Here is a 13,288-nt window from a genome sequence, read left to right as displayed (position 1 = left end):
TATCGTTTTGATTGCAGTCGTAATCAAAGGTTGCGAAGACCACCAAAGCAACTCCTTTGGGTTATCTGTCGCGAATCATTTAACAAATAATTGCTTCCGAGTCTGTTTCACAACAGTGATCAAAACGATAGTCCAACTATCGATAGTTTGCCAGCTCTAAGTTGGTAACGGCCAAGATTCCGATGGAATGAGCAAGTTCCCAATGATATTAACGAACTATTCGTTTAAGAGGGCAGTTCGGAAACTTCTTAGCCTAGCACAAAAAGCGCGGTATAAACAGAAAAAAGTTAAGTGTTTTGGAAACTTCCATCTCTGTTATGAACACATGTTAAATTTTTCGATCTGGCAACTCCTTCATATAGAAACAGGTGTTCAAAAAAGACGCATCCGCAATTTTTTTACAATGGAAAATTAGAAATGCGTGCTGTCATTGAATATTTACATTAAAAAGGTTTATCGGGACAAGAAATTCATAATGATATGGTAAATGTGTTAGGTGAAAGTGCTCCTTCATATGCAACAGTAAAAAATTGGGTTGCTGAATTTAAACGTGGTCGTACAAGCATTGAAGATGAACCACGTAGTGGACGTCCAAAAACAGTAACAACAACAGAAATTGTAGCCAAAGTGCATGATATGGTATTAAATGATCGACGAATAAAAGTGCGTAAAATTGCTAATATCATGGGCATCTCAAATGATCGAGTCCATTTAATTTTGCATGAAGAACTACAGATGAAAAAGCTATCTGCAAGATGGGTGCCGGATTTGTTAACAGCCGATCAAAAACGAAAATGAAAAAACAATGGAATGAAGCTGGAGGAAGTGCCCCAAAGAAGGCAAAAACCATTCAATCGGCTGGTAAGGTTATGGCAACGGTTTTTTGGGACTTTAAAGGTATTTTATTGATTGACTATCTGCAAAAGGGTAAAACAATAAATTCAGAGTACTATTGCAACATTTTGGATCAATTAAATGTACAAATTCGAGAAAAACGTCCTGGCTTACAACACAAAAAAATAATTGTTCATCAAGACAACGCACCAGCGCACAAGAGTGTTTTAACAATGGCTAAAATCAACGAGTTGCTTGACCACCCACCTTATTCTCTTGATTTAGCTCCCAGTGACTTTACTTGTTCCCAAATCTAAAAAAATTCCTTGCTGGCAAGCGTTTTACCTCAAATGAAGATGCAATTACAGTTGTAAACCACTATTTTGAAGACCTTGAGGAAAACTATTTTAATCAAGGGATAGAATTGCTAGAAAAGCGTTGGACTAAGTGTATTGAAGTTTCAGGAGATTATAATGAAAATTAAAAATATTTTTGAAAAACTAACTATTCTCTTTCATTGATAGGCTAAGAAGTTTCCGAACCGCCCTCGTAGTAATTGGAAAGTTAATATACGAAATATTTATTTTCTTATCCTTAAGACTGATAAAACTACTATTGATTATTCATGATGAAAAGAGCAAGCATGAACGCCATTCACATGAAAATGATAGACTGAAATGATGTATTGAACGAAAATGAGCCAACGAACGAAATGAAGGACCTGATGAACGGAATGAAAAAGATCGGTTGGAAGTGTATTCTTGGTTCGGTTTATAAAACAAAGGTTTTCTATCGCGGTCACGATAACTAACTGGCCTAACAATGAAAGCGCTAATATTTGCCATCAAAAATAGGTTTATTGTTTTCTTAATTAGTCTCCAGCATGATTTATACACTTTTTATGTGCTCCAACCAATTGTTGAAGCCATTTTCCAATCTGATTGAGACACCTCCAACACATGGTTTTCGAAAGCTTTAACAGGATCTTCTGGCGACGAAAATCATCGACAACCCTGTTTTTTCTTTATGTTCGGGAATCAAATGAAGTCATTGGATCCGCAGTTAGGGCTGTATGGCAGATGATCCATCAATTCCACATTTTGTCCGGTCAAACAAGCGCTGGATAGAATCTATATGTGAGTGCTCGCATTGTCATGATGCAGAATGCATCTTCTTCTCTTGTTAATTTTTCGAATTTCTCAGGAGACTTCAGCCAAACAAATTCTAGTATACCACTCAGAATTAACCGCACGGTGCTCTTGAAACAATTTTAAATGGAAGGTGCTTACACCTCGGAAGTTTTTGCGAATTCTGAAACTACAATGTTCATAGATGAGAAAAATCAAAAAACAAGAAAAAATCGCCGGAGCGCTTTTTAAATAAATCGCGATTTAGGTTGACATTTTTTGGGGTTGATTAGGTTTTCACGATTTTGCTTAGAAACTGCAAGTCCTATCAAAATGAGACTAAAGAAAATGTTGTAGCTATGAAAATTCTCTACAAGATCGACCTTTATGGTATTCTCTTCGGTTTTACCGGTTTTGAGATATAGAAGTTCAAATTGGGACAATTCAAATTCAATTCAATTCTGTATCGCCCCCTTATAAAACAATGTCATGACTGCAAATTCCCAACTTAAAATTATATATCTAAAAAAATGGTACAACTTAGGATAAGTTACTTAAACCTGTCTTGCAGAGTATTTTCACAGCTTTAAGATTTTCTCAGGTCCCATATCGATAAGACGTACCGTATTCAAGCAAAATCGCGAAACCCTAACAAAAAAACCTAAAAATGTAAACTGAGCTTCTTTATCTCAAAAATGGTACAGGCTGGGAACAAATGATGAACGTCAATCCTCTAGATAATTTTCACCGCTACAACATTGTCTTTAGCTCCATTTCGATTGGACCTGCGGTTTCTAAGCAAAATTGTGAAAACGTAAAAAAAAACATAAAAATATGAATTTTGAGCGCGAATTATTTAAAAATCCATACAGCGATTTTTTCTTGTTTTTGGATTTTTCTCATCTATGAACATTGTTGTTTCAGAATTCACAAAAACTTCCCCTGTGAAAGCGGTTTTTTTAAGTTAAGGCACACCCTTCATGAAATTGTTTTATAAGGGGGCGATACAGTCAGTGCATTGTCCCAATTTGAATCTCAAAAATGGTAAAAACTCCGAAAATAACATAAAGGTCGATCTAGTAGAGAATTTTCATAGCTACAACACTTTCTTTAATCCCATTTTGATAGGACTTGCGGTTTCTAAGCAAAATCGTGAAAACCTTAGCAACCTCTAAAAATGTCAACTTAAATCGCGATTTATTTAAAAAGCGCTCCGGCGATTTTTTTTTTTTTTTGTTTATTGATTTTTCTCATCTAAGAATATTGTAGTTTCAGAATCCGCAAAAACTTCCAAGGTGTAAGCACCTTCCATTTAAAATTGTTTCAAGAGCACCGTGACCGTTCTACATTTCTCAAGCCGTATAGTCGCCAGACGGTCAGTTTTGCCGAAGAAATAGGCGACCATTTGTTTCTAAGGTATTCTTCCATGAACAACTTTCGTTGGATTTGGCTCGTTTCGAAGACCCAAAAGGTCGATTCCTCCTAAGCATAGATTCAAGATTCGTCTGTGACGATCTTATAAATGTCGGTTGAAGCACCGCATTTTTTTTTCAAAATGTGTTTGCACTAATCAACAAGAGGCATTTTGAGCGATTGACCAATTTTCCTGGATTCAGTGAGAAAAATCCATTTTTGCGGCCAGGTGTTCATGTCATATCAAATCTTAATTGGTGGAAGAAATGCCCAAGAATGTATATGCACCATGGCTATAATTCATTATCCGTTCACGCACAGCATAATTTTTTTCTGGCACAACGTCTCTCGCGACCTTCGTTTTGTGGCGAGTGTCGGCCACGATTGAATTCATTAAACCAATTTTTATAGTGGTATAGGATGGACCTTTATCGACATACAACGATTTAATTTGATCAATGCACTCTTGCGGGGTTATCCACGTGAAGATTGTGAAAAATTTTCGGACGAAAATGTTCACAAGTAACTTCAATTTTATTTGCAAAGTAATTTTTTCAAGCCGCTGTAAACAACACAACACATGGTCGTATGAAAAACTATCCTGAGTTCGTTTACGGTGTTGCCTATGCCAGAAAGTTTTCGTACATCCCTCGTTCGTATCACTATGTCGGGGTTAATTCAGTGGCGAACGAAATTTTAACTTTGACAGGCTGTAAAATCCGTAAAAGCGAAATTTTCTCAACTTCCATTTGAGTTTGTATTTAGTGGACAGTTAATAAAAGCAAATAGAAAAGTATCGTAATTATTATCCTCAGACTGTGACATAAAAAAGAATCAAACCCAATATAAAAATCCGTTTAAGACAAACAAATCGACCTATTTTGTCCGAACTCCTCTAATATTTTAGATTTCGAAGATAGACCATATCAGTCCATTCCTTTTGGTAACTCCCCCACAGAAGTTCAAAAACATTCGTTAAATCGTGCGCACGACAATCCTTGATGGGAGTAATCTATTTCGACAAAGATCTGGTTCGAATATGAACTATGTATATCGGTTAACCTCCACACAAAATGTCAAAAATTTTTATAAAGTTTAAATTAAGGCTTATGTCGAATCGCGGATGCATTATTTCTTTCAAACTTAGTTTATATGTATTTGAAGATGGACATCATCTGCCCACATTTTGATCATATAATGGTACCACCAGTTTCACGTATTTTTAAAGTTTTAGACACATTTTTTCATCCGAATTAATAGATGTTATTTGACATTTCGTATTCTCTATGGCACATTTTGCTTGTCTAAGCGTGGTAGTGAACGAATTGGCGTCCTAGGGCTTTAAGTCTCCGTTGCATTAGTATATGGGTGGAACTGAGGAGTTTTTCGGCCTTTTCCACAGTTGCAACAATGATTGTAGATTTACGTGCTTTGCGTGGTTGACTTCATCTTAGTCAATCGATTGTGACTCGTCAGGAACTTTGTACTATTCCCAGCAAAAAAAAGTCCTCCCAAAATCATGGGTTTTGTAAGGGATTTTTGGCAGCCGTAACTACTGGCAAACCCCCTTTCTTCCCCATTATTTTTACAAGGGCATGTCGCACTCAGTTTGTAGTTATTTTATGACCACTAGAATAACTAGTTATTCTGTGGCCACTAGAAGTTGAAAAGTAAGTTGAAAAAAATTCTATTTTTAGAACAGTTGATGTAGAGATTTTTTTTAATTTCATCACACTTCTTACTTTTATTGTACTTTATTTTATTTCGCTCGCTGTGCGAGTTGAACACACGAACCCTCTGATTTCTAGCCAAAGACACTACATACTATGCCACGCACACGAACATTAAGGGTTGCTTAAGAACTTAAATGGGCAGTGCACATGTGCACCACGAACTGTTATTTTTTAATTAAAAACAAACTCGCGTGCAGACAGTGAGCGTTGAACACCCAACCATAGTATAGTCGGACACACACTCACTGTGCCACCGTCCTCATTACTTAGTGAGGAGCAAAGTAAGTAGGTTTGCCTTGTAATTTTTTTAAGAAGTATCATATTACTTTTCAGATTACTTGTAATGGGAAAAGAAGCTTGTTTACATTACTTTGTAATGGGTTACGTAATGACTAATGGATCCGAATTTTTGCTGGGTTGATGCTATAATGTGGCGATGTTGTTTATCCTTTTTTACTGCTTCTACTGGCGCTATGTGGGAGAAATTAAAAAAAAAAATAATGTTGTCTTATTCTGCACATTTGGCTGGGTCCAAAATTTTTTTGTATACCGGTACTTAAATTTGGAGTTTTTATTCGTGACTGATAAATCGATGTTTATGTCAGAATTATGTACTATAGAAAAACGAATTTAACTAGGAAGTTCTTGTTTACATTCATTCACGAATTTTGATGAGACAGTATTTGGTTTTAAATCTTGGAGCGCTGCTTGGCTGTCGAAAAAAAATTTCTACTGAACTTGATGTACGATGGCAAGTATCTCCTGAAAAACACTGCAGTGCTCAGGTAGCTTTGTGCCGACTGAACAATTCGTCTTAAAGCCGTCTGTAAATCACTGCCGACCAAGAAGAGGGCACACAAAATTTTGTAAATACGTTAAAGTCGTAACCCAACAGTGGTGAGCCGTTATTTCATTTTTTTCCTGTATGGAAATATGACTTCAAAAGGCTGATCAAATGTCATTGTAGCAGTGCAGAAATCAGCAGACATGGGATTTTGCTTATTTGCATATATTTTATTAATAATGATACGAAAATTCTGATTGGACCAAAATTCGTTTCGAAGAAAACTGAATGCAATGACGGGCTCATATTTTTTTTCATATTTTGCATATGCACAAAATATGCAAAATCTGCAAGTACTTTTTTTTATGAAAATCGTCAAATTAGATTTGGAAGATCATCAAAAAGTGTTCTTAATTAAGTTCATTGACGTTAAACGTCGGTTTCTTAGCAGATTATGTTATTGAGATTCTCCAGATATTCCGGCACAGCAATAAATCTGGAATAATAACACTTAAATATACATAGATATAAACAAAATTTTCACAAGGTGAGAAAATTTCCTAAAAACCAGCCTTCTTATTACAACATAAGTTGCTTTTCTATAAAATTTTTTTTCAAAAACTCATCAGAAATGTCAAAATCAACGTATGCAAATTTGTATGTTGATAGTGTATATTTACATTAGGCAATTTTCCTTGCGGCAATTTTCAGTTCAAAGGTGAGAGAGGTGAGGCATATGGTAACCCTTCGCCTCTCAACACCCTCTCTCACCAACAAACTGACAATTGCCGCAAGGAAAATTGCCTAATGTAAATATGGACTTAGTTTCTGTTCGGCCAAAATTGTCTGACAGAAAAGCAAATGAGCTAGACATTAAGACTAAGAAAATATTGTATTTTACATAAAATATTTCATATTTTACGAACAACATATAACATATAAAAAAACATATAACCATATTTTAATACCCTACACCACACAGAGATAAAGGTATTATGCCTTAAGCTTTCTTTGTTTTCACACAAACGTTTTTTCAAAAAGTTCGGGAACGCAAAAATGGAAATACGTCAAAAAAAGCTGGAACAAATGTCAAAGTCAACCTACCAGCCAATCAGACGCCGGCAACAATGTTACTATTTTTAAATGCTCAAATTTGTAAATGCTCAATTTACAACTTGTTTGTGTACGGGAACGGGTTTTCGGGTAAAATGTGTAAAAGTCGTAAAAATTGTAAAAACTGATGACGATATTTTAGTTTATAGTACTAAAATACGTAATTTTTCAAAGTCCGGTCTGGGTTATCAATATTTTCCCTATATATATTCACCATAGATATTTCAAAAACAGTTTGGATCGAGCACACATAATCTTCTGAAAAAATTTATTATGAAAAACACATCAATAACATATATTTTGTGACCGCAGATAACGAAAATATGAATAAAATCGGTAGAATATGGTCCTAAATCATATATGAAAAACGAAAGCTTCTGGTGATGTTAAATATTATAGCTACAAATTTTTTTGTTCAGAGACTCATAATGAAATTTGGTTTGAAACATTTCTTCTTTTGACACAACCCCCAAAAAGTTAGGTATTTTAGGAGATTTTGACTCAGAATGGAATAAATTTTAATGGAGAGTCTAAAAGTGTAACAAATAATTTCTACCTAGAATATATACTTTTGTAACGACATTTTCTTAACAAAGTATTTTACTTAGATATCTATTTTGTTCTGGGACTTACAATGAAATTTTGTGTAGAATATTTCTTCTTTTAACACCTTTCAACTCGAAAAAAGAACAAAACAAATTTATTCAAAAAATATTTGGGTGTTTTGTTGGCAAACTTGATGTATGTATATATTTTCTTGATATATATTGGAAATACATATTTTATTAATTCGGCGACTTATATTGAAATTTGATGGAGATAATTTTTGTGTTTGACGTCTTCTATCTAAAATGAAGTTTTGTGGGACAAAACTTAATAAACTCAGATAAAGTACAACATTAACCCTAAAACGTGATTTTACATTTAGCAGATTCCTGGCGTTTAGGTACGATTTAGAGTTTTGGTTTATTCGGCGACCTATAGTAAAATTTTATGACAAATAATTTTGTAGAATATTTTGATCTGATTCGATCACATTCCAAAGGAGTTTTTACACGTTTTTGAAAAAAGGGACCAAAAAGACCCCTTTAGTGACTCGCATGAGGGTTAATTTTTTTTTCAAAAAAAGATACCCGCATTGTTGTCAGTAATATTGCCAAAGACACTTTATACCTAAAATGCAAGGATTCCAAGGATACTGAAGTCGAATATTTCAAAACCTGTAGAAATGGGCGGAACTTGCCACGCCTATTTAGGTTATTTCCCGACGTTAACTTTCAAAACGACGATACACGTGTCTTCTTTTTTTTCGGTCCCCTTTCATAATCTGGCCGAAATATTTAGTAATTATTTTTTATGTTGTACAGTGTTATTAAATCACTCGTGGTACTTGTTTAAATTGTAATTGCTAATACCGAACACTTAAACCAAAAATAGAAGTAAAAAGTGCTTTACCTGTAAAAAATAGTGAGATTTTTCTACTCGACAATCCGGACATTTTTTCAAATTTTCCCAAATTACAGAAAAGGCTAATCAGTTGTGAAAGTAGAGCTAGAAATATGACGTTTTTAAAGAATGTAAGCAAAATACGGGACAAGTGTGAAATTTCATCTTTTTGGAAATAAAGATTACTTGAATCTTTTAATGACAATATTGCGGCGAATATTTTTCTTAATATATTCATTTATATCCTATACAACAAGTCTAATGTGTCATAAATTAATTAATTGTGTATACAAAAGGGTTATGACTTTTCGACTGTATTATCAACTCTGAAACTATATTTTTTACCATTCCAAATGCTTTTCCAGCAGAAATATGTGAGTAGTTTTGCCATGTTAAAGACAATTCTTTTACCACTATCTCTTTTTTTTTTTTTTTTTAAGTGATGTATTAATCATTGGGTGTTCTTCATTTTGCTTATTATTCTTCATGGACGGGTATAACAATAATCCACTACTTTTCGCCGAGGAGTGAACATTTCCCAATTCTGCATTAAGTGGTTGTATGCCTACAATATAGATCAATATTATAAAATTATGTTTTCTTAGTGCATTAAACTAAAACCATGTCATCGATATTAACGCGGCATTTAGATCATTTTTCCAAAGAAGCTTTTTTTGACCATAGAGAACAAAAATTGCACATTTATGTCTGTATATATTGAATAAAGGACTAAAAACTATAAAATATATTCAAAACTTATACTTCTAATTATAATTATATTCCAGAACCTGGAACCATAAATGGTACTCTAGAACCTTTTCCCATTTTTTGCTAAAAAAACGTACCCTTATTCCAAAAACTAGAAAAAATTGCGATGATTAACTCTACCTCCTTTGTTTTTCTGCTAAACAATTTTGGCCGAGTAGAAACTATGAACATATTTGGACACGTTGATTTTTACATTTCTGATTGAGTTTTTTAAATTTTTCCATTACGGACATTTGTATAGGAAAGCAAGTGAAGTTGTAATAGGAAGGCTGGATTATTCGACATTTTTTCACCTTGTAAAAACTGATTTAAGTCTTATAAGTCCAGATTTATTCCTGTGGCGGAATATCTGAAGAGTCTCAATAACATAATAATCTGCAAAATACGACGTTAAACGACAAAAAATTTAATTTAGAACGCTTTTTTATGATTTTCCAAATTTAATTGACGATTTTCGTAAAAAAAAAGCTTGCCTACTTAGCATATTTTTTGCATGTTTTCGATATGACCCCAAATATCGAAAATTTGACCCTCAAAATGCCTTGCTCCAAAATTTGAGTCCAATCGGATAAGAAATAAAAAACATGCTAAAATCCGATGTCTAGTAATCAGCATTAATTGTTATTTCTCCCGGTAGTTCGTGAAGCATGCAACGTATGCTTTATCCCTCCACATTTGTAGAGTACGTAGCCCTGCAGGATTACAAGCCGTACTTGCTGTGATGTGTATATCTATTGGCAGAATCTGTAAAATGCTTCTGCCGGACAAATCTGCATTGCCCATGACCGTTGTCTGCTATATTTAAAAAATGTCACTAAAATGCTATGCATGCTATCTCTTGAACGGGCTGAGGGTATATCTTTTTTACTTGTTCCGTCTAAGTCTCATACTCTGCTGCAGTGGTGTAAGGTGTAATATTGTCGTGACTTTTGCCGTGCTTACTTATTTTGTTTTAGTTTCAAAGCAAGAATACTTATCCAAAAGACTACACCTATTCCTGCATATTCTGAAAAAAGTATATAATTTTTACTTTCAATCGATGACAACAAATAATCTGTTAAACTGTTCCAATTAAAATTCCATATGGACTATTCCTTCTTTCTTTGAATTTTACCTACCCGACGATGTATATACAATATATATATGTATGTATGTTCCATTAAAAGTACTGTGGGAAACGGACATGTCATTTCATACTTCTCATTCAAGTTCCTATGTATATAAGAAATATATGTACACGTGTACGTAGATGCGACAGGAAAAAACAGTCATACAATGAACTATTTTCTAAACACAAAGATTAAAAAAGAATTCAGACAAACTAACTTATGCCCAGCAAAAAAAGTCATTACTAAGTAATGACTTTATTCAGTAAAATTTGGCAGTAGTAACTACTTACAAATATACCGTAAAAGTCATTATTTTTACATGGGGATGTCATAGGGCGGAAGTACTTCCTTAAATATTTTTTTTAAGTACATACTTAACCACATACCGGCAGTCGAAAAGAAGCTAAAAAGCATAGTTCTATTTTTAGAAAAAATTGAGGTGAAATTATATTCAAATTCAACACTACACATTTTTTGTTTTTTTCTCTTTCATCGATACATGCTAGTTTTGAACACACGAACTTCTGATTTGTAGTCAAACACACTACACACTAGGCCACTCGCTCGAACAGCAAGGGTTGGTTAAACTCATCCATGTACATCAACATGTTTTTGTAATTTTGTAAACAAAAAACACACATGCCGACGCTGAGCTTTGAACACACAACTCTAGAATTTGTAGTCGGACACACTAGCTCTGTGCCACCATACTCATTACTTAGTAAAAAAGTAGTAAGTAAGGATGTAACTAGTTATGTGTTAACTGTTATATATGTACTGTGTGATAATGCGGAGGGTAATGAGTACTCATTACCTGGTAATGCAGAAAGTAATGACATGTGCCTACCAAATTTTTGCTGGGTGTCCGATTGAAAATACATACTCCGACAACAATCATTCATAATACTTTCAACAGATGAAAACTACCAGTGAAGAGGGTTGAATAAAGTTTTTATAGCCCTGCGTGGGGATTATAACAAGAAAAAGTATCAAACATTTTTCGATTTCTAATAATCTTATTAAATATTTTGCAAAGGTCATTAAATAGTTTATATTAAAAACTAATTACAAGATTATTCACATGCAAACTTCCAGAACACTCCACCTACAGCATGTTAGTTCTCTCGACTTCCTGAGGTTAAATAAGTGAAAAACAAAATGAAAACAATTTTTTAAACATCAGAGACCAAACATTTATTGAAAAGAAATGTTAGAAAGTTAAAAACTATAACGACAACAAAAACAAAGGCAGCAGCAGAAATGAGTCTACATAGAAATCGAATAATAAGAAAATTGAAATGAATTCTTGTTTGAAATTAGCGGGCATACGGATTTACTGCGAATTGAAGATGCAAAATCTATGAAAACATTCATACATGATATAGAAAAGGAAAATTAAATCACACAAGCCATTTAGTAGTTATCAGATTTAAATTTAATGGCAGTGAGAAAATTGTTTAATTGCTGGAATTCAAAGGAATTTCAACTTTTTATACCCTACACCACAATGTGGGGTTGTCGGACGAAGCATGGCTTATTTTCGGCCGAAAACAAAAGTCCTGCAACATTAGATCAGTGGAAATATTGAACCCTGTCCCTCCAAAAAATTCATAAATCGTGTAGCGGTCCGTTTCACCACATATTAATGTTTTTATAAAATGACTATATACAAATAGTATATTAGTTTGAAAATAAATAATGTTATTTCTTTTCACATCATTTATACATTAGGGTTATAACTTTTTGACATTTTTTCTCAAAAATGATTTTCTGTAGCGAGAATGAATGAAAATTTGCCTATTAATACCTAAAATAACATTTATTCAATTTTATTATAAAAAAAGGTTCCGCACACACCCCTTTAAAAAAAAAACAAGTGAGCCAAGGCTATAGTCGGGTCGGGGCCGACTATGTGATACCCTACACCACTACCCTGTTCATAAGCTTTTGACTAATAAAATTCAAAATATTAAAATTGGGATAGCATAGCGCCTTTGCTCTGAATGTCTTCATTAACACAGGCCAATTTTTTTGAAACGCATTTAAGTGCATCGACAGTACAACCCAAATAAAAAATGGAAAAGTGGGATGTATGCCAACCATCAATAGGCTTCTTTCTTTGTTAGACCCCCATCAATCCCCAAAATTTCATGAGGATCAGATCAAAATTTCGTAGTGTGATTGCACAAAAAATGGAAAAAGGGATGCATTACCTACTATTGCGATATCTCTGTTGTTTGACCACCTATGACAATATACTTCGCATCGTTGTAAAGGTGATATTTTCTACCTTCCTTGCCAGGTTTTGCTTTCGATATACCTCCTACAGAAGGGAGATATTAACTATGAAATAAAACGTTGGTCTTTTTCCAAATATTTTTTTTCACATTCCGACCCCTGAATAATATCCGACCATTATCAAAAATCAAAAGGTTTTTTCCTCTGTGGGACCCCCAATAACACCCAAAATTTCGTGACGATCCAATTAAAATTGCGACCTGTAGCGTGATTTCCAAAAAAGTGGAAAAATTGAATGTATTACCGACTATTGCGATATCTCCGTTATTTGGATACCTACGCCAACCTGCTTTACATCATTGTAATGATGGGATTTTTTACTTTCATTGTCAGACTTTGCTTTTGGAAGGTCCCAAACCAAAGCTGTGATATTCGTCATTATTATTAAAATCGCAAAAATGAAAAGTTGTCTTCTATTAGCGGCTTTTGCGATATCTTCGTTGTTTGACCACCTACGACAACCTACGTAACATCGCTGCCTTTTAGAAGCGGAGATATTCGCTTTGATATAAAACGTTAAATTTTTCTCCAAATAAGTTTTTTGCCCATTCCGACCCCTGAATATTATCCGACCATCACCAAAATCAATAGGCTTCTTTCTCTGTAGGATCCCCATTAGCCCCCAAAATTTCGTGACGATCCGATCAAAATTGCGACCTGTAG

The sequence above is a fragment of the Musca autumnalis genome, unplaced genomic scaffold (assembly GCF_047663935.1).
Source record: "Musca autumnalis isolate F117 unplaced genomic scaffold, ASM4766393v1 scaffold_3, whole genome shotgun sequence".
NCBI classification, from domain to species: Eukaryota; Metazoa; Arthropoda; class Insecta; order Diptera; family Muscidae; genus Musca; species Musca autumnalis.
The sequence above is the reverse complement of the archived record's forward strand: the minus strand, read 5'-3'. Positions refer to the sequence as shown.